The 27,287-nt window shown below is 31.4% G+C and overlaps 15 non-coding genes across 15 annotated transcripts; 9 read left to right on the top strand and 6 right to left on the bottom strand.

The window, feature by feature from the left end:
- Window positions 1-889: 889 nt before the first annotated feature.
- TRNAP-UGG (transfer RNA proline (anticodon UGG)) lies at window positions 890-961 on the bottom strand. Its single transcript has one exon. It is a non-coding gene; the product is annotated as a tRNA-Pro (tRNA).
- A 1,459-nt stretch (window positions 962-2,420) lies between these two features.
- On the bottom strand, window positions 2,421-2,492 carry TRNAP-UGG (transfer RNA proline (anticodon UGG)). Its single transcript has one exon. It is a non-coding gene; the product is annotated as a tRNA-Pro (tRNA).
- A 2,526-nt stretch (window positions 2,493-5,018) lies between these two features.
- TRNAP-AGG (transfer RNA proline (anticodon AGG)) lies at window positions 5,019-5,090 on the top strand. The gene has a single exon. It is a non-coding gene; the product is annotated as a tRNA-Pro (tRNA).
- Window positions 5,091-8,487: 3,397 nt separating this feature from the next.
- Window positions 8,488-8,559, bottom strand: TRNAP-UGG (transfer RNA proline (anticodon UGG)). The gene has a single exon. It is a non-coding gene; the product is annotated as a tRNA-Pro (tRNA).
- A 125-nt stretch (window positions 8,560-8,684) lies between these two features.
- On the top strand, window positions 8,685-8,756 carry TRNAP-AGG (transfer RNA proline (anticodon AGG)). The gene has a single exon. It is a non-coding gene; the product is annotated as a tRNA-Pro (tRNA).
- Window positions 8,757-10,196: 1,440 nt separating this feature from the next.
- TRNAP-UGG (transfer RNA proline (anticodon UGG)) lies at window positions 10,197-10,268 on the bottom strand. Its single transcript has one exon. It is a non-coding gene; the product is annotated as a tRNA-Pro (tRNA).
- A 117-nt stretch (window positions 10,269-10,385) lies between these two features.
- Window positions 10,386-10,457, top strand: TRNAP-AGG (transfer RNA proline (anticodon AGG)). Its single transcript has one exon. It is a non-coding gene; the product is annotated as a tRNA-Pro (tRNA).
- Window positions 10,458-14,453: 3,996 nt separating this feature from the next.
- TRNAP-UGG (transfer RNA proline (anticodon UGG)) lies at window positions 14,454-14,525 on the bottom strand. Its single transcript has one exon. It is a non-coding gene; the product is annotated as a tRNA-Pro (tRNA).
- Window positions 14,526-14,649: 124 nt separating this feature from the next.
- TRNAP-AGG (transfer RNA proline (anticodon AGG)) lies at window positions 14,650-14,721 on the top strand. The gene has a single exon. It is a non-coding gene; the product is annotated as a tRNA-Pro (tRNA).
- Window positions 14,722-17,527: 2,806 nt separating this feature from the next.
- On the top strand, window positions 17,528-17,599 carry TRNAP-UGG (transfer RNA proline (anticodon UGG)). The gene has a single exon. It is a non-coding gene; the product is annotated as a tRNA-Pro (tRNA).
- A 1,124-nt stretch (window positions 17,600-18,723) lies between these two features.
- Window positions 18,724-18,795, top strand: TRNAP-UGG (transfer RNA proline (anticodon UGG)). The gene has a single exon. It is a non-coding gene; the product is annotated as a tRNA-Pro (tRNA).
- Window positions 18,796-22,649: 3,854 nt separating this feature from the next.
- On the top strand, window positions 22,650-22,721 carry TRNAP-UGG (transfer RNA proline (anticodon UGG)). The gene has a single exon. It is a non-coding gene; the product is annotated as a tRNA-Pro (tRNA).
- Window positions 22,722-23,759: 1,038 nt separating this feature from the next.
- Window positions 23,760-23,831, top strand: TRNAP-UGG (transfer RNA proline (anticodon UGG)). The gene has a single exon. It is a non-coding gene; the product is annotated as a tRNA-Pro (tRNA).
- Window positions 23,832-24,688: 857 nt separating this feature from the next.
- Window positions 24,689-24,760, bottom strand: TRNAP-AGG (transfer RNA proline (anticodon AGG)). The gene has a single exon. It is a non-coding gene; the product is annotated as a tRNA-Pro (tRNA).
- A 1,586-nt stretch (window positions 24,761-26,346) lies between these two features.
- On the top strand, window positions 26,347-26,418 carry TRNAP-UGG (transfer RNA proline (anticodon UGG)). Its single transcript has one exon. It is a non-coding gene; the product is annotated as a tRNA-Pro (tRNA).
- The last annotated feature ends 869 nt before the right edge of the window (window positions 26,419-27,287 follow it).

Here is a 27,287-nt window from a genome sequence, read left to right as displayed (position 1 = left end):
TTATATCTTAATATATTCCTGTCTAACACTCTAAGTTTCTTAATTAATATTGCTTCATTATATATATATATATATATATATTGATATATATATATATATATATATATATATATATATATTGATATATATATATATATATATATATATATATATATATATATATATTGATATATATATATATATATATATATATATATATATATATATATTGATATATATATATATATATATATATATATATATATATATATATATATTGATATATATATATATATATATATATATTGATATATATTATATATATATATATATATATATATATATATATATATATATATATTGATATATATATATATATATATATATATATATATATATATATATATATATATATATATATATATGTCTATATATGTCTATATAAATACACATTTTTTATACTTTCAATGTTATACGCTTTTTATATCTTAATATATTCCTGTCTAACACTCTAAGTTTCTTAATTAATATTGCTTCATTATATATATTATATTATATTTATTATATTTATAATTTGAATTTGATAAGACAAATAAATGACAAGGACAAAAATTTGATTTGGACCAGAGCCAGTCTGGATAAGACGGGCAAATTCAGAGATGGTCTCTAAGGTACTTAAGTGTTGAAGTAATGATGATATGGTGATTACAAATATACAGGACTGTGATTTAAAACCCGCGTGAAATATTGTATTCAATCCAAGTAACCCGAAATTGATAAAAGGGAGAAATAAAAATGGGCTTTTAGAATCTTCATACATATAAATATCAATATATGTTCATGAAAAAATTTATATATGTCCCATATTAAGGCAAATAAAGAAAATAATCATCGCCAAAACCAAAACAACGGGCTCAACCGGGATTTGAACCCGGGACCTCTCGCACCCAAAGCGAGAATCATACCCCTAGACCATTGAGCCGCCATGTTAATTGGTTTATTATAAACAACAGGTAAATGTAAGTGGCGAGATTGTAAAAAATCTATCTACTCGTACTTTCACTTTGTTGAATTTTAATAGGTACGAGGTCTGATACGAGTACGCTTGATATTTTTGATCTATAATTCAGATTAGAATAGTTTCAATTGTTAAAATAACAGTGTCTTGTAGTACTAAAATAAAAGAAACACAAGGATATTGTAGGAAAACAAGGTATAATCGTTTGTTGTTATTGATTGAATAAGGGAGAACTAAAAACATTCAGTATTATTACTACCACTCCAATGACTAGTATGAGAGTAATAAAAAATGTTCCCTTTCTTCAATACTTTAAATACAACAACTCTTGTCATAAACCATTGAATATATTCGTCACATTCTATGGAGCTAGCTTTTAGCAAGTTATATTTATTTTCAGACGTCAAGAATTTACTTCAAATATATAGAGATAGACTGATCTATTTGCAAAAAACATATTGTTTTCTTAGTTACTGCTATCTCGGATTGCAATAAGAGCAACTTGCTCAGACTGTGTTCTTCAAATACGTTAATCTAAATCTTTAACAAATCAAAATTATTCAATTATATTTTACTGAAAGATATGTCAGTGAGAGATGCAGTAAAACATATTTTAACTTCAAGGGTATTTATTCTAGCGCAACATAGAAGAGCGTTATTATAATTATAAACATTTAATACTACTAACAGTGAAGTGAAAGAGCTCTTGTTAAAACAATGTTCCTTTGAAATTCAGATTCTCCATATCAAGCAACAAGAAATAGGATCGTATTTATTTATAATCAATTATAGCTACGCAACTGTAAAAAAAATGTGAAAAGTTCTTGAGTAACGAACGTAGTCTGATAGATCAGTTTCTAATCTAATTTTTCCATCAAATGCGACATATAGTCACCATTGTTAACAGATTTATATAATTGATGTATTATACTAATCTTTCAAAAATATGTCTATATAAATACACATTTTTTGTACTTTCAATGTTATACGCTTTTTATATCTTAATATATTCCTGTCTAACATTCTAGGCTTCTTCATTAATATTGCTTCATTATATATATTATATTATATTTATTATATTTATAATTTGAATTTGATAAGACAAATAAATGACAAGGACATAAATTGGATTTGGACCAGAGCCAGTCTGGATAAGACGGGCAAATTCAGAGATGGTCTCTAAGGTACTTAAGTGCTGAAGTAATGGTGATATGGTGATTACAAATATAGAGGACTGTGATTTAAAACCCGCGTTAAATATTGTATTCAATCTAAGTAACCCGAAATTGATAAAAGGGAGAAATAAAAATGGGCTTTTAGAATCTTCATACATATAAATATCAATGTATGTTCATGAATAAATTTATATATGTCCCATATTAAGGCAAATAAAGAAAATAATCATCGCCAGAACCAAAACAACGGGCTCAACCGGGATTTGAACCCGGGACCTCTCGCACCCAAAGCGAGAATCATACCCCTAGACCATTGAGCCGCCATGTTAATTAATTTATTATAAACAGCAGGTAAATGTAAGTGGCGAGATTGTAAAAATCTATCTACTCGTACTTTCACTTTGTTGAATTTTAATAGGTACGAGGTCTGATACGAGTACGCTTGATATTTTTGATCTATAATTCAGATTAGAATAGTTTCAATTGTTAAAATAACAGTGTCTTGTAGTACTAAAATAAAAGGAACACAAGGATATTGCAAATTAGTTATTAAAAAATTAGCGCAACAAACATTTTGTTTGAAAACAAACTCGTTTGTTGTTATTGATTGAATAAGGGACAACACTCCAATGACTAGTATGGAGAGTAATAGAAAAAAGTTCCCTTTCTTCGATACTTTAAATACAACAACTATTGTCACAAACCATTGAATATATTCGTCACTTTCTATGGAGCTAGCTTTTACCAAGTTATATTTATTTTCAGACCTCAGGTATTTGCTTCAAATATATAGAGATAGACTGATCTATTTGCAAAAAAACATATTGTTTTCTTAGCTATTGCTATCTCGGATTGCAATAAGAGCAACTTGCTCAGACTGTGTTCTTCACATACCTTAATCTAAATCTTTAACAAATCAAAATTATTCAATTATATTTTACTGAAAGATATGTTGGTAACATATGTAATAACACATATTTTAGTTCAAGGGTATTTATTCTAATGCAACATAGTAGAGCATTATTATAATTATATACATTTAGTATTTACCAACACTGAAGCAGTCAGAAGATATTGGTCAAGACATTTAATCAGATACAAAGAGCTCTTGTTAAAACAACGTTCCTTTGAAATTCAGATGCTCCATATGAAGCAACCAGAAATAGGATCGTATTTATTTATAACCAATTATAGCTACGCAACTGTAAAAGAATGTGCAAAAGTCTTGATTAATGAACGTAGTCTAATATAATTTTTCCATCAAATGTGACATATAGTCACCATTGTTAACAGATTCATATAATTGATGTATTATACTAATCTTTCAAAGATTCATATCATTCTATGAAGAATCAGTTTACAATCTACACTGATGGATCTAATTACAATTCCAATGTTGATAAACATTGTTTTTATTGGATAAAATAATTTTAAAGCCAAGCAATTTCTAATTTACAGTTGTTTTTGAACACTCATTTTTGCATGTATCTTATTGAATGTCTGACGAGTATCTGAAAACAAAACTGAACACAGTTTAGGAAATACGTGATGTGAGGACGAGTAAGTGTCGGATATTGGGAGAAAATTTATTCACTACCTTGCAATAATCTCACACAATGGGAAAACTTTGTTCCGAATGAATGCCGTGGTTGAACATATTCGATCAAATAAGACAGAAAAATCTATTGCTTTCGAATATTATATGAAATTATTAAATGGATTGAATGTAGCAATGAAGAGGAAAATACCACCGTTTTGAACCATTTCAACATAACAATTTCTAATTTCTGTTTCTCATTGTTGCAGGTGAGCGAAAATTGATTTCCGACAAACCAACATCGTTCTTCCTAAACGGTATCGCCATGTTGCCAGAAAGAACAATTGTTAAAAGATGGAAAATATTTTGTCTAATATATGTTATCAAATCAATTTCTATCTATAAATGCATATTTTTAAGTGAAATAATGATCAGAATACATACAAGCGTTTACAGAATAATAAATCTAAACATTTATTGTTTTTTTAATAAATTTTACGAAACGCCACACTGTTTTACATTAATAGAAAGTTTCAAATAGGAACCATTTGATGTCATTAATATTCGGTGAGGTTTCGTCTAACTACGGACGACTTGTTCTAAGAGCATTAGCTGATAATGTCTTAGAAGTTTCGTTTCAATTTTAATGTTTCTAACGGTATATTTTGTCAGGAAACCTGTTGCATATTAAGATGCTCCTTGTTACCATTCGCGTCTTTTGTTTCCAAGAAGCGCGGGCATTAACTAGTCGGCAATTTGCATTCCGGGCATTCGTGTTTCATTTTAGAATAGATAAATAAAGTTAAACTTATTTGAAATTTCATTTTTATTATTTATAACAAATTTATTATATGAAAACTAACAAGCTAACTAATCGTTATATTTCATTAATATTTGATATTTCATTGCATTGATATTGCTGGGCTATACGTTTTAATCTGCTAATTCAGCTGCAACTTTATAAGCACACAATATAGCAGTTTATTGTGCTTAAAAATACTTTACTTACTAGTTAATAACACTAATTAGACTATATTAATCAAAATATTATTTTAACATATTATCATAATATGTCATTATGTAAAGATTTTGGTTATTTCATAATTTTTTTCAAAAGAAGTTGGGCTCAATCGGTATTTTCACCCGGGACCTCTCGCACCCAAAGCGAGAATCATACCCCTAGACCATTGAGCCGTTGTTGAGCCTAGTTGCACACCTGGAATTGTAATAAAGTATTTTAAAATAATTACAATTAATGTTAATTTATTTATAACTGTTAAAAATAAAGTTTAGTAAAAAAATTGAACATGGCTCGTTGGTCTAGGGGTATGATTTCCGCTTAGGGTGCGGGAGGTCCCGGGTTCAAATCCCGGACGAGCCCGGGAATTTTTTTAAATATTATTAATTGTTTTATCGTGCTACAAAGGCATAACAAACTGATTAGCGTATACCAAACACTAAAATTCTTGATAACCAAATTATTTGTATTCCCATTAAGACTTGATAAGTATTCTAGTATGTACTTTTAAGTTTCTTGTCTGTGATGCAATTATTAGCCTATTATTTAGGATTTAGATATATATTAACAGTTTTAAGTGAAATGTTAATCTATTAGAATATCTGCTTTTTTGTGAATCCATGTATATATCAGTATGCATATATTAAATGCAGTAACAACATAGCAATTATTTCAAATTAGCAAAATGTGATAGTCGAAAAGAGATTTAGAAGAAAATAAAGTAAACCGCTTTTACACTAATTCTTTCAACATCCAGTTCGTTTATCAAAATTTTGTTCCTCTGACTTTTATTGACTCTCATACTATTTTTTTAAAGCACATATTACAACTAGCTATTAATTACAGCTCTCTAGTAATGTTTCCTTTATATTTTTCTTAAAGTCCACATCTAATATTTCAGACCTGAACTTAATTAGGATTTTATAGATGTATACCAGCTGGTCCTCTCCATATAGTTTTAAGGCACGGTTTTTGTCTCTTCAACCTCCGGTTAAGTCCATCGTAGTCTAGCAGTTATGGTGGCGTCGACGTTTTAAAATATGCGCATTCACCATTTTTCTGAAAAACCTCATTTAATTAAGTCTTTATAATGTTAAGATTTGTCTCACTAGTACATTTCCAAAGTTTGACTTTGTTAGTTGGGGAAGTTATAGTGAGAGTTCAAAATATAAACATCAGATTACCTAACAAATAATGGTTTTTATCAAGGCTCTATAAAATATTGTTTTAAAATAATTTAGTGTTAAGGTTTCTTATTTATTATGCAAGAATTTGTATTTTTATATTAAATATATTCGTTTTAATATATTTCTATTTAATGTACTATTTTTGATCGAACGTAAAAGACGACAAGACGGTCTTCTTGCTGTTAATATAGTCGCGGATTCGAATTGTTGCTGGGGCATGGTCCTAAGTTTATGTTTGTAATTGTTTAATATTTGTGATTGTCCGAGGAAAACACTTCCAAACCCGACAAGGAAAATGATTCCTGTCACCCTAATAACCAGGTCGGATAAGACCGAACTCTAAAATATTTAAAAAACGTAACAGATGAGCAAACAATTATAGTCAGCTTATAAAATATTTTTAAAATATATATTTTTTTAATTTGATTTGTAACGATAATTAATGAAAGTAAGAGTCTTTTATTATTAAAAAAATAAACTTTAAGAGTGCAGAATATTTGGAATTTCAAATTTATTGATATACCCTTTTGTAATCATCAAATATTGAATTTCAGATTCAAAATTCATTTTGAAATCAGATTTGAATTCATTTTGAAATCAGATTTGAATTCAAACAAAGCGAAATAATTATAAGACTTACATTTTCTGATCGTCGGTTGTGACGTTAACCACTATGAAGATTTGGGTTGGTTCAGAAGATATTTAGTGTTTATGCCGCCTAACCAACAATTCTTGCGGGCTTGGTGACGCAGTGGTAAAGGCAACAAGACGGTCCTCCTACTGTTGCGATAGCCGCGGGTTCGAATCCTGCTGGGGCATGGTCGTAAATTTGTGTTTGTGATTGTTTAATATTCGTGATTGTCAAGATCGGCAAGAGTGTAAAATCCGACGAGGAAAATTATCCCAGTCACGCCAATAACCAGGCTGGGTAAGATCGGATGTCTTCTGGGATGATTTCTAAGTTGATCACTCGTCAGTCGGTAAGCTTAATGCCGAGGATCGTGGTTCGGAGCCCACGTTGAAATAGTAGGTCCAGTCCGGATAACCCATAGTTTAATGTAATATTTGTAAAAAATAAAAAATAATCAACAATTCTTTTAAATTAAATACTATGCACATTTTTTACGTTGTCTTTATTTTAATTTATTAATTAAAACTGGTACTGGTAATCATCGTCACATAGTAGCTATATTCTGGATTAAGTCGTTAAATATATTTATTAATTTGTCACAGTATTTACCGAAGAACATTCGCTCTAATTCATTTCAAAGTGCGTACGTACGGTCTGACCAAAGTTATTGCACCAATTTTTTATAATATAGGAATTTTATTTTATCTACCTGCCCATATTTTATTAGCAAAAGCAACGAATGTCGTCTTTTTTACTACACGAAACTGAACCACAAGGAAAGTTATCGTGTTGAATATATTTTGTTTAGTTGATGTTATGATTCTTTGATATACGTAGTGTTTGTGATCCATCGGAAATCTGAAAGAGCTATGGTAAGGTATTATTGTACGAAGAAATTACAGAGTTCTTGTATTTCTTGTTGAATTTTATGAAAGAGAATTGACTTTGATAGTGTTAAGATGCGGGAGGGAAAACAAGGTTGTAAATTAAATACAGTTTATTTTCTCTCTTCCTTGAGTAAATTAATACCCAAAGACGAGTTATTTAATTGATAATAAAGAATACATATATATACATTTAAAAGATATTAATTAATACGTCATGGGAAAAGGATTTTGATTCAAATCACATGTACTTACTATTAACGAAAAGTGTACATTGGCTAATTTAGACAGGAATTCTATGCTTTCAATAATACTTCAATTAATATAATAATTTCTTCAATTTTTCCTCAATTAATGCTCATTCAATTCAACACTTTATTCTTGTCATTTTCAATAACACCCTTTTCCTTGGTGTTCATGCAAATTACTGTCAGGCTTCTTCCCGTTGTGGATGCACAGTGTTGTGGTATTTAAGGTTATAGGCACCTTAAGGACACGTTTCGTCTAGTCTCGCTACTTAAACCCTCGTTATCCTAAACACTCGACAACGAGCCGATGGGAATTATCTTTGTTGAACAAGTCTGTTCTATTTACTTGGTATCTCTTTGCCTGTCTATATTTACCAGACGCTCAACATAATGCGAACGATATGATTTTTATCAGATCATAATTGTTTTCCATGTCATATGTATTAAAAACTTCAGTTAAAAGGTCTAATAAATTAGACCCTCTAACAATAGAACCGAAAGAATTCTACAATTAGCGTAACTTACATTTTACATGGCTGTCCCAACCATTCAAAACCATGTAAAAGATAGTATTGATTACATATAACTATTTTATTTATTTAATTGTTCTATAATTCGTAACCATCAGTACACATAGCCGAAATACAAGCCACATAATCATAGTTTGTTAAAAAAAATGACTCTTAACATACATAAAACTGTGTATTAGTACAATATTATTATTATTAATTCAAAATAATAACAGTTCATGTGGAGCAGATTAATTAGATTAATAGATATGCAGAATTGGCGATATCGAAAAAACAATCTGGGCTCAACCGGGATTTGAACCCGGGACCTCTCGCACCCAAAGCGAGAATCATACCCCTAGACCATTGAGCCGCCATGTGTAACTATTGTTTATAAAAAGTTTCATAAAATCAGTTACCTTCACAGTTGATATATATATTTAGTTATCAAGTTATTCCCTAATATTTATTTACTAGTTTTGAAAATTTTGTTTTCATGGCTCGTTGGTCTAGGGGTATGATTTCCGCTTAGGGTGCGGGAGGTCCCGGGTTCAAATCCCGGACGAGCCCTGTAATTTTTTTTTATTAAATTTACGTTTTATTATTATCTGGCTTAGTTGCAACGTACCTGAATATTAAATTGACACGATTTTAATATAATTTTGCCTTTTTAGTAAGCAGTTTTATGGAATAATATGAGGGTTCTATCTTGTAGCGTATTCGTTCATAAGATTTTATCGAAATGGGTATAAATGCTGTTTAATTTTTTATAAAACTGGTGACTCTTCAAGGCAACTAGTTTTCGGCATAGTGCTGTAATTATACATTCAGACAAATTATAATGAAAATTTGAATCTTGAAATAAACCTTTTCTAGTTATTTGTCATGGAAATAAATTATGAACTTTTTGGTTATGACTGATTTGATTGATTGTGATAATACAATATTTTCTTTCATATTTTTTACAGCATTTGAATTTTATGCCATGGAGAAAAACTCACCCACAATACCATTTTCGAACCAGCAAATTTCCAGCATTTTCACCAAAGGATAATTGAGGTAGGAGGTACTTTGTTATCACTTTTAAATATTCTTTTGCTGCTTTTTGGGCTAATAACTGTACATCTTGGTTATCTAAAAAGTACATGTAATGTCAAATATTTGAATAATGATATTATTAGCAACATATGTTGCTAATAATATAAGTCGAAAGTCAGACAACTTAAGGGTGTTATCTCCCCAACCGAAAAAATATTAATTAAATGGCTCTAGTTTTACTAATATTTGTTTTGTTAATAATTTCGAATAAAAATAAATATATAATGCCACCTAAATTTTAATACATGTATTGACATGTATGACACGTATTGTTTATATAATTTAATGAAATGTGTTGTGTACTGACACTTGATATATTTTTGTATTTTCCCAGTAAAATTAAAGGAATTTTGTTAAATTTCCCGCAAATATTTTTACTATTAATTTTTAAATTTCCCGCCCAAATTTTTAAAATACCCACCAAAACATTTTTAAATTTCCCGCCGTAACTAACTGTCATACGTCGCATGCGTAGAACTTAGAACCAATATTGGAGATGCGCTTCTAAGATACTTTATTCTATGATTAAATCCAATGCAAATGCAAAGAAATACACGTCAACTTAACAATTCGACAAAAGAATGTTTTTAAATTTTCAAATGTATTTGCTGCATGAAAAGTTTTAAGGTGTGAAACTACTTGGCAATACCAGTATCGTGTGACTGTTCTTTATATATGAGATCAGATACATTTTTGATTCAGTACGTTCAACTTAATAATGTATATATTTTATAGACCAGCAAAAATATTATTTCCAACGCAAATACCAATCTAAGTTATTATATTTTGAATGAAAATATTACATATATTGTATAATAAAAGTAGTTTCTTCACACCAATTTACCAAAATAGTATTTGGCGACTTGCGCGGTTCTGATATATTAGATCTTTAATATATTATTAAAAAAAGTTGGGCTCAACCGGGATTTGAACCCGGGACCTCTCGCACCCAAAGCGAGAATCACACCCCTAGACCATTGAGCCGCCGTACTCAATTTATCAAAAAATCGATCACTGAGTTGATACATTTTATTTTTGTTCTATTTTAAATAATTTATGTACTTATGATCACTTATGAAGATATAGACAAAAAGTATACATGGCTCGTTGGTCTAGGGGTATGATTTCCGCTTAGGGTGCGGGAGGTCCCGGGTTCAAATCCCGGACGAGCCCTTGTACTGTTTTTGTTCTGTCTTGTATTGGCAGCATTAGTAGTGTAGTAGTGTCTCAAAAATTATTTTTGAAAATGTATTAATATATTATTGCTTGTTATTGCCGACTAACTCACATGATGTCTCTACAGTAACTTTTACTTAGACTCTACACTACATGACTACAGATGATCTTATGGTTCGGTTCTCTTAAGTTTGCATCCTAGCTTAATGTTGTTTAAGAGTTACACGGGGGTGGACTCTTACTTCGTTGTTGGGAAACTCTTAATTTTTCTTTATGATAGTTGGAATCCGAAAGTTTCGGTATAGGAAATTGTTCCAGTGGGGCATTCGCAATTCTTCTCAGGAGTATATTCTGAAATACTTTGTAATATTTTGGTGCTACTTCTCGCAGAACATCCCCATAAGTGAATTCCAAATAGGTTGCAGTATCTGCTCGTACAGCAGCAACTTTGTACATGCGACTAATTTAGATGTTTTTCTATATAACCAATACACTTTGTTGTATTTTAATCCAAGTTCTTTTTTATTTCTTCTTAATTGGCTCCTTCCAACGAAGCTTTGGGTCAAGATTCATCCTGGCATTGTTTTTATATTGAATAATGAATAATGAAGTATGAATTCATTTATATATATATATATATATATATATAATATATAAGATGCAGGAGCTTACGAGTTCAATGTATTGACTTGGTTTTATTCTAAGAAGAAGAAGAAGAAGATGTTATAAGTCCCTAATACCAGAGTTTATCGAAGACTTGCGCTACATCCAAGAATATACGAGTATCTGAGCAAACTTCTTTCTCTCTGTAGGACTTTTTAATTAGGTCTGATTCTATTAATTAGGTCTATTCTACTTGGTCAATTGTTGTGCAGGTATTAGATTTTTCCTATCTATGCTTGCCTTTTCATCTTTAAAACAAAATTGTACTGCGTTTGGTGGAGTCACAATGACATCAGCCATTTTCTAGATATCCACGACATATTTTAATCGAAATGTTGTATTAATCAAGTTAATGAGTTTTATAATTGCCTTTTTATTTATTATTTTCAGTGTTTTTTTTTTCGGGTATTAAGTCAGAGCCTAGTGGATTGATGTCACTTTCTACAACTTTGGAGACTTTTTTTGGTTTAACAAGTTTTTCGTACTCACTGATTTGGTTTGAAGGTTTATTCTAATTGGTCGACAAATACCTCAAATTTTTCTTGATTATTATGCGCCCTATTGCCCCCTATTCCCCCTAATTGATGTATTTGTTTTTTTTTTCCTGGAAATGATGATTTGTAAAATTAATCCACGAATTCATTCTTATATTTTTTTTTAAATTTTTATAACATCTTTATTAGATATGCTTAGTACAATCTTAATTTACAATTAATTTATTACTACTTTTCCTATCTACTTGCATTAATTAACAAGCAAGACGAGTGCTAGAAAATACATCAGTATGTATTTCTCAATTATAAAATTATAATTATGTATTAATTATTAACTTATAGCTATAGTTTACACCAATAGTACACACTAAATGTACACACAAGTTCGTATGGTTTTGTTCGTTTCAATCTCCTGACATCCTGCGCGCTGTCCAGCAGTTGTATTGCTTCCACGTTAGTATGATTTAGTAATCTTCTTTCGTGTTTCAAGGCGAAATCCTGCACAACTTCGCAAATCCATTTGATTTCCAGGTCATCGTGCAGTGGTTCATTGGTTACATAGCGATAGGCATTGGTAATCAATCGAAGAACCTTGTTTTGACAGCGCTGTATGACTAACTGATTTGAATTTTTAGTGTAACCCCATATTTGTACCCCATAGGTCCAAATTCGCTTTATAATTGTATTATAGATCAACATTGATTTTAGATCAAGTTGAGAGTATCTTCCGACTAACCAGAATAGTTGTTTTATTTTGGTTCTAATGTGTTTTGCTTTGTGTCTAACGTAATGCTTCCAATTTAATCTACCGTCAAGATGGATTCCAAGGTATTTGGCTGATTGTGCTTGAGGAATCGGGCATCCATTGAGTGATATAATTAAGTTTTTATTATTTCGCCTTAATGCAAAATTAACGTGGAGAGATTTGGAGCTATTAAGTTGAATTTTCCATTCTTTCGTCCATTTGTAGATTTTGTTGACTGAAACTTGCACTTTTTCTATTCCCCTAGGCACAGATATATCTTTTGCCATAATGACTGAGTCGTCAGCAAAGTAATGCATTAATTATTTTTTAAGTTAGTTACGTTAGTTTAAGTTTCAATTAGGATCTGCTACAGCTCAGTTAGCTTTGTTTCAGAACATTCAGTCCAACTAAGAGTCGATGTTTGTCACACCAAAATGCTCTTTTGAGAGAACACATCGGTAGTACTTAAGATGTATAACCGCCAAAATAGTTTCAACAGTGATTAGTGTGTCAAAAGATTTTCCTTGTCTCTTGCTTTAGATCTATTCTTGCTTAAATACATTTTTTGTTAGGATATGACATATATCTGTAATAGTCCTTTCATTATGAGGTTAGAGATATTTTTAGTCATATTAATTATAACCTTACATGTATTTGTTAAAGAAAAACATTTTTTTATAGTTATTGGGAATATATACAAAAGATAGGCCAAAATAAAAGAACCCAATATATTACACTAGTTTTCCCTCCACCTCACTCTTACTTTCGTAAAAAATAATTGCATATTTTTTAACACACACATATGTGTTTTATTATATTTACAATTTAAATCTCAGATATTAGATTACTTATCTGCTGTTAAGTAGTTACATCCTTTTCGTAATTTAGTTAGATACATATTTCAGTATTTTACAGTCATTTTTATGTCATGATATAAATATTTTCTAAACAAACTCAATTTTATCATTAATGGCAGACTACAATATAAGATTTTATTAGTGGTTCCATCATTATGATTATTTTTTCACTTTACAAAGGCATTTATTGAAAAAATTGGTACAACATATACTGATCATAATAATTTCCATCATTTTCGATAACTATTTTCTACCCTTGTGGTAATATGGCGATACCGTGTCGAAAGAACCCTGTTGGTTTGGCAGCCATCGATCCATTTTTACACTTCTTCAGAATTTTGAAGTCGTGTCCAATTCAAACCGTGCTGTATCGATCTTGACAGATGGAATCATTTGTAACACGTGCTGTGGCGAAAAAGATGACTTTGCATCTGTTTTTTTGCAATAATTTATTGATTCATGACGCCAATAGACATACGATTATGTTATTCTAACTTTTGAACGAAGAACCTTTGCTTTTAATATGACTATTTGGCAGAGGTGCGCAGGATGTAACATGCAGGAGGTTTTATTACATTTTTATTTATTTGAAATAATGTTACTTCATTAGTAGTCTCTAAAAGATATTATACAGATTTGGTGGCGCTTCTTTGAGTTTTACTGCTTATTTGGAACTATCCTTTGGTTTTGCAGCCATTTGTTTTGGCTTTGATTTCCACAAAATGTGATACTGGGCTAGATTTCAGGCAAATCGTGTTGAGCTTGTAGGTAGTGTTATTTTAGTGACTGCTTGACCATATTAGTGTATTAGGATGATGTGGACCCGCTATCTCCAAAGTTATCTTGGAACAGTTTATACTAATGGTAAATTTTTGTCAGATTTATTCAAGGTGATATCTAACAATTTAAGATTTTCTTGTACTTTTTACACATCACACATACAATTTTTTCACATCATTTAATGCACATTTACATTACAGTACCAAGCATGTGTTATTCTTTTAGTATCTGGCAAAAACGTTCCTAATTAGTATTGCTAAAACCGAACTAATGGAGTGTGTAGTTTTTGTTATTTTTTGGACCCACCTTGTGTATTCATAATTTATCAATCCATATAACAATAATCGAATGGCGGTATCAGGAATTTATAAGAGCTAGGTATAAAACGAATAAGTGAAAACAAAATATATAAAACTTAAAAAAAATAAAAACTATAATTTTAACGAAAAAATTTGGGCTCAACCGGGATTTGAACCCGGGACCTCTCGCACCCAAAGCGAGAATCATACCCCTAGACCATTGAGCCATTGATTTTATGTTATCGAAAAAAATATTTCGTGAAATAGATAACTTTCTTCTTCGATCTAGATATAAATGATTTACATATTAGAAATCACTGCGTGATGTGTATTAGCTCACATTTCCCACATGGCTCGTTGGTCTAGGGGTATGATTTCCGCTTAGGGTGCGGGAGGTCCCGGGTTCAAATCCCGGACGAGCCCAGTAACTTTTTTAAACTTTACTTAATTATTTCATACTTATGTCTTTCTTTGTGATTACCTTGAATCCTAGTTAGTGTTTTATTGTTATATATTTTTTTAATTTTGAGTCATGTATCGACGCCAGAATTCCTCATTGCTGTTCCCATTTCGTAAAAGATGTATTATACCACTCGGTGTGCACCTTAAAAGAGTAACGAGTATTTGTCCGAAGGCAAAAAGGCAATATCTTTCTAGCCGAAAATAAATACATCCCATTTATCCGCCCATTATTGGAATTTTTCGGGTAATATACCAAAAAGCACGTCACAGGGACATTTTCCAATATGAGCCACATGTTGAATCGCTCGGAATTAGTCAGCCAGAAATAAAAACGACAAACGTATATGCGGCGTAACAACGGCAAATTTGTAATGGGTAATAATATAGCTGCTGTTTGTTAGACGTAGCGGCATTTTGACTTTTAAGTCGTAATCTGTTAAAGTAAGGCAACGAAACAACCCTCTGAATAGCTTTTACTCAAATGATAATTAATGTTTCTAGTTTATTATTCCTAAGTTATGTGGTTCATTTCACTTTATCTACATATTTTCATTAATTAATTTAAGAATTTAAATATTATAAAATAATAAATTGAATAAAAACCAGACGTATTTGATAAAAGAATAATTTCTTTGGATGGTTCTTTAGTTGTTTAATCTACTATTCAATATTTAAAACAGCACAATAACAAGCATAACATAGCACACCAAAACAGCAGTCATATTATTTGCTGTCTTCTGAGCTAAATCGGGTAGATGAGGAGATTGCCTTTAACGACATAACTAATGTAACCAAATCGATTTCAATCTAATACGACCAATCATGTCTATCAATGTCGATACCAACGAAAACCAAAACCGCACCACTACCAGAACCAATGTATAGTCCGTCCAAAATAACAGCCAACTCACGGCATTATCCCAAAATTTGTTTTAAAATTAGACCGTGTTTTTTCTATATGATTTTATTCCAACTTAAAGGAGATACAATGTCAATAAACTTAATCTGTTTGTTAAATGGCCGCAAAGTTCTTCGAAACATTAGTTATAATAATTGGCGATTATAAACCGGCAAACGTTGTTTTGTCGCTTGACTTGTTTTAATAAATCGTTGCTTGGTAAATGCCAAAGCCAATCAATAGTCACAATCAGAAACAGAGTGCCTCCAGTTAGTCATTTTGAAGAGGTACGATATAATGGGAGCCACTCATTTCTGGTAAGTTTTACGTAATCATAGATTTTGACGACTTAAATTCTCTGTTAATTTATAGTCAATTTAGATGAATTTTATATTTCTGAGGAGATACCTTGCTCCTTTAAAAGTTATCCACACAATAATTCAAAGTTTACTACCTAAAAACAGTTGGCGACAGGAAAGGTGTTGGAGTTACTGCTGAAAAAAATCACAAATTCTGTCTTTAAGTGGAGAAAATTTATATCCATCTGGAAAAATGCCTATATTGCTGTTATTTCGATAAAAGAAAACAAATCAGTTCTCTCAAACTAGTGTCCTTTATATTGTTAATTGAGTATTTGGAGTAATTAAAACCATATGTAATATAATACAAAATAAAGCTAATGAATCCATTGAGGCGCGAGCTTAACAAGTAAAGAAACCACATGAGAAGAGCGTCATGGCGGCAGTTTTACTGGACCCGACGAGAACCGTCAGCAAGGTGTGTAACTAACTAAGATGATCTAGCTTTGAAGGCATTCAAGGCTTGATTTTCTCAGTAATCTTGAAAACCTGATATATTCATACTTGGAAATCGATTTGGACTGGGAGATTTATCCAGTTTGGAGTTACTCAGGTTTCTCTACTCGCTCTGGTACTATTTAATATCTACATGGCTGAAATATCTAAGGTTGAAACAATAAAATCTGCGTTTTATGCGGATGGGACAACTTCTTTTGCGCTCTCAATTTTTCAGTCAAGTACGTACGCTTCAAAAGTATCAAATTTTGATACCAATAAAACACAGTCATATTTATATCAGAATGTACTCAACATGTATTACTCAACATTTGCTTTGGTTATAGCAACTTCACTAAATGAATTGATTTTATCACGCTTAACGTTTGAGAACTCTTAAAGTAATTTTTAAATCTTCAATTCTTTCTTTCTTTATTTATATTAAAAAACGAATTATATTGATTATTCATGCTATTATCTTAAAATATGACACATATGGAGACAAAACAAGTGATTTGCAAAAGGGTTTTTTATTACCCTTGTAGTTTTGTTTGGACTCATATTTATTCACATGTGTTTATATTGAAGGTCTAGCAATTTATAATAATAGATTTTCGTAAAGCTTTGTTCGAAGCAAACAGATTAGAGTAGCGTTATTGCCACTACAAACTATAGAGTTTTCTTATATGGCAACTATAAAGAAATTGTTTCGTTTGACAACATAAATTCATATTAATTATAATAACATAATGAACAACAGTCTGTTATAGTTTTTCGTAATATGTAAATTTAAAATGATAAATTATTTTATCAACATTGTGCTTCTTGCTGCATAGTGCATGTAACAAATGGACCCCATTATAGTACAGGTGCACTAAAAAAACCCGAATGGTATAAATAAAATGTCTCAGCAATTAATTAACAAATAAAAGGAGAAACTATGTAGCTATCGAATTGGTATGCAGAAAATTCGAAAGGAATTTTATCACATAACTACTTTCACACACATAAACACTTAAGGTATATTTTGCTCACACATTGTTTGCAAATTAATATTTAAAATATTTAATATGGCGGCTCAATGGTCTAGGGGTATGATTCTCGCTTTGGGTGCGAGAGGTCCCGGGTTCAAATCCCGGTTGAGCCCACTGTTTTCGTATTCCGAGGATATTTTTTTTTCAGTTTTTCCGATTTAGGATTTACATAAAATACAACTAGTAAGTATTTTTATAATGTTTCCTTGCCTGACTTAGTATTGTGCTAAGTTACAACATATGATCATATAAAAAGTATTGTATAGCTGAAAGTTATTTAGTGCTGCTTTACTGGTTTTAATACAGCTTGCCTATTACAAGCTTGCTTTTTATAACTTTAATTAACAATTACTTAATTACATCTTATATTAAATATACTTGGTACAATTAAAATATATAACATTCATTTGTTACTATTGTTTGTTTTTACTTACATTAACTTGAATTATAACACAGTATGTAATTCTAAAATTAGAATTAAATCAGTATACTTAAGTTAAAATTACGATTATACGTAGTGGTAAAAGAAAACTGGTACACTATACAGGTTCATTTGGATTGGTTCTCTTCAATCTTCCGATTTCCTGACTGTTAATGTTGTATGTTATAACCAATTTCTTTGATTTTAAATCAACTTAGTTTTCTAATCAATCATATATAAATAAATATATATATATATATATATATATATATATATATATATATATATATATATATATATATAAATCATTAGATTTTTCCTGTTTAATCTGTTATTTGTATTGAGCTTTATTGGGACGTAATATACCACTCTAAAATTATTGGAAAGTTGTTTTGCCCATTTCATCATATACGTGAAAAAATTGCTTTTATTTTTAATATGCTAACTATGCTGTAATTGTGTTGGCAATTTATTCATCATATTTTTACCACTGTTTGACTAGAAATGAGGCTCTATATTTTCTTTCTATGACCAGAGTTTGTATAATGGTTATGCTAGATAAGTTAATTACTTAACAAACTTAAATGAAAATAGCATGTGTTTTACTAATTCAATATTTTATTATTATATTTAATTATTTAACCTCAACAAACAATTTCCATACCAATCTAAATCTAGAGTGGCCTAGAAGCTGAATGTGTATAAGGTATGCGCATAATTTGAAAGGAATTTAATCACACTCACTTATATAAAAACTCAAGAGATAATATGTCGGTAAATTTCGCATAAACAGTGAACTAAAATTGCTATTACTGCGGCTCAATGGTCTAGGGGTATGATTCTCGCTTTGGGTGCGAGAGGTCCCGGGTTCAAATCCCGGTTGAGCCCTATGTTTTTGCTTAGTTTAGGTTTTATTATTTATATCTAATAAATATTTTGATATATATTTAAAATTTATCATATTCCTTTTGTTTATAATCTAGTAAGTTTTTTCTTCTAATCAGGATATACCTACAGGCTTTATTTCAGGTCATCCAGTAAACCTCAATATTTAGTTGCTGTATGTTTCAAAAATATAGCTTGACTTTCTGAACCATATCTTGCTGATTTTATTAAAATAACTATTAATAGCTTAATTTGAAACAATAAGTAGGGTAGTCATGCTCTTATATTGGATCATATCTTTTATATGATGAAATTTTGTCATCAACCATTGTTTCATATATACCACCTTGCAGTTGGCAGAGTCCAATGATGGTGGTGTTAGTTCAACTAAGGTTGTATCGGTTAATCAACTAATACGTTGAAATGGCTATAGTTATATCAATATTAATGATGTAAAATAATAAATAGATATGAAGTAAAAAGGTAGAGCTTCCCGCAAATGCGATTTGTTCGGTATTAATTCAAACATATTAATCGTACTGGAAAAAAGCTTTAAATTTAATTTATAGGCCTGTAATTATCCAGTGCCTTTTGCGCGAATCGTTTTGTTATTTTACTAAAAACGATCAAAGTTTGGTTCAGTTCTAACATAGAACGACGGCCTCGTGACGTTTTTTTTTGTTGTTTTCGCAAAGAGGCGGGCTAGCTTGTTGCATTAAATAATTGCGGAATGTGTCACGCAACGTCCAAATCAACTTTCTCGAATGCTAACGGTCCTTCATAGGGGGCGCTTTTGTGCCGGCCGCATAATTAGGTGTGCATAATTCAGTGGTAATTTTGACCAGAACAAATAGATGGAAAATATGAAAGTTGGCGCAGAGGACGGGTCCGATGATTAAAAAGCAAAATTATTAAAATGATGCCGGGGGATGTATGCCGTCGAGCTACAAAACGGGGATCACGCTTGATTTATATATAGTTCTGTTAAATATTTAAACTCTTTTTTCCATAAATATGAAAAGAACGTTTCGTTACCTGAATAAAAAACTGGAAAGTGAAACTGAGTAAATATCGAGAGGTTGAATATTTGGCGTTCTAAACGGAATTTGTTATACACGACTTGCGAAAGATATTTTTTTATAAATTTTACACAATTAATCAAATCTCAAATGTTAATATTATTGAACAATCTATTATGCATATTAATATTTAATTAATGTATCTTCTATATTTGGAATATATAAACTATATTTTATTTCTGTATAAAGTGTAGACTCATTTCTTTCGGTATAATTTTAAAAAATCATTAAAAAAAGAGACTAAATAAATACAGAATAGTCGTATACTTAGCGTTCGAAAGGGTATTAAGGACACGTTCGAAATATTTTGTTGATACATTTTACGCAATTAGTTATTTAAATTTATAGATATCGCGGCTCAATGGTCTAGGGGTATGATTCTCGCTTTGGGTGCGAGAGGTCCCGGGTTCAAATACTTAATTAACGGCATTTAATACTTAGTTAATATTTTAAAACAATATATTAAGTTGTTGTCCGATAAGTTGATTGATTAGTTGTACTTTTACTATTGCTGGTGACTTCTGTATCAGGAAAAAATGCGTTTCGCATATACGTTGTTTGATAAGGGACATAAAAACTACTCTCTTAATTCATTCATTCTCGCGATGGTTTCTCGCTCTTTGTGAGGTTATTCTCTTCATATTATGGAGATTATACCAAAGATTATGGTAATATTCTGAATTGTTCATTGTTTATTATTCCTTAAAATGTTGTCTGCATTAGAAAATATTACGAAACACTTACTACTTCTTGACCATAACTGGATTCCAAAAGTTTCTCTGTCCACATGAGTCTTTCCCCATCTAATTGTGATACAGGCACATAGTTTTTGTCTCAAGTCTCATTCATAACACCGCGACGATGCGCTAAATCTAAATATCCTAGAAAACCTATTTGAGTGTTCATTTATTCCGTTATTACTGAATACAGTTTTTACTGAAGGGTAGTATGGAGTACTGCCAACAAAAATTCCAAACTAAAACATTGCTCGCAACGTCTAATACAGATGAGAGGCTATATAATATGAACAGCTTCCAATGTAACAACACTTGTTGCATGTTGGTAACACGGCTTTATATAAATAATACGATGCGTGTGTATTGTTCAGTTTAACATACATACCAAATCCCCTAAGATATTTTAACATACGCCTTGTCATACGACAGTTACGACTAGTGACCGGTGAAATATGTGATATGTCAGATTTTGAAAGAGGGTAAACCGTTAGTTCTATGTTAACGAGAACAGCTGAATTGTTCAATGTTCCACGAGCGACAGCGTCAGTAACAATAAAATGCAAAACATTATTTGAAAACAGGAATAGTGCACAAAACCTAAGCTTAATATTAAAAAGGATTGTGGCGAGACAATATAAAACCACCGAGGCAAAAGTGACAGTAATATTCAACAGTGACTTGAGTAATACTGTTTCGACAAAAATAGTACGACGGGAGTTCCACAAAGCTGACATTCGTGGAAGGGCTGCGAAACACTTTTATAAAGGAAGCCAAACACTAAGCTGCGAAAGAAGTGATTTAACGATTGTAAAACCTAGATCCTCGATGATCGGAATAATGTGGTATGGCTTGGTGCACGGTTTAAATTGTTTCCTTCGAACGATCGAGTTTATATATAGAGAAACCGAAAAGAAGCCTACATTCCGGACCGTCTATCTCCTACATCAATGCAGTTGACATCCTCAATGGCGAAGTTTTTACTATGACTAGCATATTGCCAAGACGATAATGCGCCTACATTCACAGCCAAAATTTCAGACTTGATTTGGGAAGGGTCACAATATGATCAAAGATATTTCCTCGCCAGCACAGTCGTCAGACCTCAACACAACTGAACCGTTATGGGGACTTTTAGAGCAGAGACTGAGGAGTAGATTTCCATCTCCAACATCACTGAAACAATTGGCGGGTGTTTTTTTACAAAATGGTATAATAATCAGTTTTAAACTATTCAGGCCTTCTTTGTATCTATTCCGCGAGGACGTGCAGCTGTAAAAGCAAATGATAGTTTAATATCTTATTAATAAATAGATATTGTGTATATGTAAGGTGTTCATAATTATTTTGTCCTTCCCACTTTTGGTTAAAGATGCATGAATCTGAGAGTCTCATCTCTTATTAAATATAAATATTATTGAATAATCTATTATGTATATTAACATTTAAATAATATATCTTCAATTTTGGAGTGTATGAACTATAGTATATTCAAGTTTTTTTGTACTACGTCATCAATTTGTAAATTCCCATATTATTCTAGTTAAAAAGAGACATTTCAGAACAGAACAGAGAATTTCAAAATTCTTGAAGGCCATAATAATAAAAGGTTATAACTCCAACATATAAACTATTATGGCTGTATAATTAACTGTAGTTTTTAAATATATTATAATGTTAAAATAAATTATATTTCATATAATTTTTGTTCAATTATTTTATTTAGGTTAGAATTTAGTTGTATGTCAAAGCCAAACTGAACTAGAACTCAGAGTGTATGCGACTATATTGTGACAATTTGACATATGTACAAAATAACTTTGAATAGACTATATATTCCTTCTATAAAAAGTGTGAATTCATTCGTTTCTGTATAAAATTAAATGGATACTTCAACAGTTGAATAATAGATAATTAACGAGATATATTCGTTATACATAACGGTTGTATGCTTACCGTTCGAAACGTTATTAATTAAAAACACTTACCAAAGATTTTGTTGATAAATTTGACACCATTAGTTATTTAAATTCACAAATATCACGGCTCAATGGTCTAGGGGTATGATTCTCGCTTTGGGTGCGAGAGGTCCCGGGTTCAAATCCCGGTTGAGCCCTATGTTTTTGGTTTATATAAATATTTCTCTGCATTTTAAAACTTTTATTTTGTTTAAATTTAAAACACATGGCCGACTTATTGGGAATAAGAGGTGCTAATATTTAAAATTTATATATTAAATTGTTTGGAAGGTTTTGTTGCCCAATAAGTTGAATAATTGGTTATACTTTTACTATTGCTGGTAACTATTCCTTCAATGAAAACTGTTTTTCGCATATGCGTTGTGTGATAAGTGAGAGTAACCAGAATTCAAAGGAAACTACACACTCACGGTTTCTTGCACCGTGTGAAGTTATTATGCATATATTTTGTTTTTTCTTCTAGGAAACTTTCAAATGTTTATATTCTAATACTCTAAAAGAGTATAGTAATATTCTAAGTTAGTCATTGTTTATTGTTTCTTCAAGTATTTTCTGCATTACAAAGAAACTACAAACACTAAGTTTTAACCATAACTTGCAGTAAAGAGTGAGGAGTATATTTCCATCTCTAACAGTATTGAAGCAATTAAGGGATGTTTTATATAAAATTCCGAAAATATTTCATTGTAAACCACTCTGGAACTCTACCTATCAATTCCGCAAAGAATTTCAGTTCTAAAAGTAAATGATAGCTCAACATCTTATTAATAAATATATATATTGCGTATATGTCAGGTGTTCATATTATTTTGTCCACCTTCTGCAGATGCTTGTTGACTGCAGTAAGTCTCCTTTGGCTAGAAGACAAACGATAAACCTGTGAGTCCAACTTCTTATCAAATATAAATAATATTGAACGATCTATTATGTATATCAATATTTAATTAATATCTCATATATATTTGGTAGATTTGAAATATATTTTCTTTCTCTAAAAAAGTGAAAACTCATTCCGTTCCGTATGAATTCAAATGGATATTTGAATGATAATTAAACCGAGAAATTACGTAAATATATCATGGTCGTTCAGCGTTGGAGACGATGTAAGTAGACACTTACGAAATATTTGATTGATACATTTGACGGCATTTGCTATTTAAGTTCATAAACATGGCGGCTCAATGGTCTAGGGGTATGATTCTCGCTTTGGGTGCGAGAGGTCCCGGGTTCAAGTCCCGGTTGAGCCCAAAGATTTTGCTAGTTTTTTATATTGTATATAAATATTAGCAATGCAGAGACAGATAGCTTTTGAAATATTATGCGTTTATTTCGTATATTTATTATCAGTAATTTTCGTGTCCTCTCTCTTTCTACCTGAACTAAAACAGGACTTTATAGTTTCGTTGGAGACAGCAACTGAGTTACTATGCCAAGCGATGTACCATGTAAATTTTCTAGTAATTTTGCTTTGTTAGATGTAGGAAAGATGTAGTCATCTTCATTCATTCAATGTACTCAAATTCTAGATATAATATTTTTTCATGAAAACGAGACATTATGTAATTACTGGATTACTATAATTTATTTATTCTTCAGTTTTTTCATATTTGTTTCGATAATTTTTGGATTTTTATGTATTTGGAATTACGATAGAGGCAGACCAGGTTAGATAAGTTTTTCATATTTAAGGTTGTAACTAAATTAAGAAGGTGGTAAAGGCGACAGGACCGTCTACTTATTGTTGCGATATTAGCGTGGTGGCATGGTCGTAAATTTATGTTTGCAATTGTTTAATATTTGTCACGCCATTAACCAGACTGGGTAAGACCGGTATGTCTTCTGGGATGATTTCTAAGTTGGTCACTCGCCAGTCGGTAGGCTTAATTCTGAGAATCGTGTTACGGATCTCACATTAAGCTGTAGGTCCAGTCCATATAAACCGCTAGTTGGTAAAAGGAGACTTTAAAATATTCAAAAAAAATTAAGTGTTTAATGTAAGTGATCATAAAGGAGGTTTTTGGTTATTGAGAGATACCGTTGTTTCGAACATATTTTCGAAAAATATTTTTTAACTTCGAATGATCAGTAAACAAAAACATAACAAGGGCTCGTCCGGGATTTGAACCCGGGACCTCCCGCACCCTAAGCGGAAATCATACCCCTAGACCAACGAGCCATGTGAGAAACTTGAACTAGTAGGTCTCACGCAGTGATTTCTAATATATAAATAATTTTTTTCTAGATGGAAACAGAAAGTTATCAATTTCATGTAATAATTTTTTTCCATGAAATAAAATCAATAGCGCGATGGGCTAGTCGTAGTATGGTTCTCACTTTTGGTGCGAGAGGTACCAATCCTGGTTGAGCCCAATAATTTTTCTTCTTGACTGTATGGGAATTTTACTACTGATTTGTATGAATCTTGCGAAGATCCATTTAGTAGTCCATTTAATTATCTAGTATCAATATGATGATTTAATATGTATTGCTTCGACTCAGTACTTTTTAAATTACAATATCAACTACACACAAAGACTGGAAAGGATAAACAGCAGATTAGTGCTAAGAGTAACTTCAGTGTACCGAACTACAGCTATTGAGACACTACTGGTATTGACTGAACCGATACAGTTTTTAGCAAGTTGTGGGGTATAAGAAGCACAGAGAGGCAAGAGACAGGGACAAGCGATGAGAGCCAGTAAGTCGCAATAAAGGGACTCATACACGAGGTTAGCTAAAACGGTCTTGGTGAACGTAGAATGTTAGGATAGGACAAAAATATCCCTGGACTATTACCTGAGGCAGGATTAGCTAGAAAAAAATAGGGAAAGCAGAGTCAGATGCCTCTTGGTAATGTGAAGAGGTAGATACACCTTCTAACAGCTTATTTACTTGCTCAGTGTGGGAACAGAGGAGAACAGAGGTCGATAGGGTGACGGGAGGTATAATGAACGAAAGTAATATGGCGCTTCTTGATCGAAAGCAACTCATCAGGAATTACAATCATAAATATGATGAGGAACATAATGATGATCAAATGTGAGGCAAAAAGGGAATCCGTGTTCTAATACAGATAGGAGACAGGCCATGAAGTGATACCAGGATGTGGTTCAGGAACATGTCGAGTTGTTGTATATATTTTAGTTTGTAATCAATACATAATCATTTATTTAGTTTTGTTTTAACACCACGTATTATCCTGGTCCCATACATTTCTGAAATTGAGCCAACGATATATTGGTTGTGGCATTAGAAACATCCCTAATACAAAGCCTAGTATGGTTAAAATATCTAAGAATGGATTGTAGTAGATACAATGCAGTTACGTGAATATTGGTTTTATCTTCTTTTATCCGAAAGGAATGAGTAGTTGAAAATAATATCTGTCTATGAAAAATAGATTTACGTATACTATTTACCTAGATATCATTGTCTAATTTTATTTTCAATATTATAATGTCGAAATTTTCTGCTTAATTTCTGGTAAAGTCATCTCACACAGTTTCTTATTCTGTAAAACATAGATGGCCAAATTCAACTAAACCATATTACCGTTTGCAGATTGTATAAGGCAAAAATAGTATAAGGGCTCGTGCCGGACTTGAACTCGGGACCTCCCGCACCCTAAACGGAAATTAAACTACTAGACTAACGATCCCCAAGTTTTTGGCATATAATCAGTAATAGATAAGTTTTTAAAAATAGGTCAAAAATGGAAGCTAACAAATCAGTGAACAATTTTTTTTGATAGCATACCGTGGCGGCTCAATGGTCTAGGGGTATGATTCTCGCTTTGGGTGCGAGAGGTCCCGGGTTCAAATCCCGGTTGAGCCCGAACTTTTTCTATCAAAATTTACTAGCGAAGTGTACAGGGAGAAACATGCTTCCTCGTATTATTTTTTCATTGAGGGAATATTTTCTGGTACCACGCGGAATGCCCAATCCTGAAGGAGAAAACTAAGGGAACTCCATGGTTGTCAGCTTAAAAAAACCTGTGTCTAGGGTTTAAATCTGAAGCCATAGTTATAGTCATTGTTATATGTTATAGGTTCGGAAAAAATAATCCACATATATCAAAATATATTGATCTGTAATATATTCGTGTGATACAAGCAGTACCTATGCTGAGTTTCTGGTTAAGACCAATGCTCCTAAAACAAATTAGAAGAATACAGCCGGGCTTAAGAAAGATGGTATTGAGGAAGATATAGTAAATATTGAAAATTAATATAAGTTATATTATACGAAGTTTAATAGTTTCTATAAACAAAGAAGCGAAACTATTTAATGCTGATCACCCTTTGAATAGGGTTCCGATGGATCTTCACAAACAAGGTATGGTGAAAATTACCATAAATAATATTCTTTATAAAGAACAATTGACTTGAGTGTTTTTAACGTTTTTGAAATATCTACATCTATATCACATTTCTGACACGACCTACAGAAAAATAGCATAAATATAATAAAGCATAAAAGTAATAAAGTGTGTTCATTTCTCCATTATTATATATATGATAATTGGGGATGGGCACGTGGCAAAGTGACAGAAAGTAACGGAATTATTTATAGTTTATTCGAGTGATTAACAAGTTACAGTTGACGACAAAGCTACTCGAGGGAATCCGAAGAAGGAGAGACCGTCGAGATTTTTTTCTTGTTCCAGGATGAGCAGCTAGAACCAAATGGTCTTTTGCTCAGGT

This window comes from Rhynchophorus ferrugineus, unplaced genomic scaffold (assembly GCF_030347505.1).
Source record: "Rhynchophorus ferrugineus isolate W39M unplaced genomic scaffold, kcgeb_rfMv2 rfM6, whole genome shotgun sequence".
NCBI lineage: Eukaryota > Metazoa > Arthropoda > Insecta > Coleoptera > Curculionidae > Rhynchophorus > Rhynchophorus ferrugineus.
This window is presented reverse-complemented; position numbering and strand designations above follow the sequence as displayed.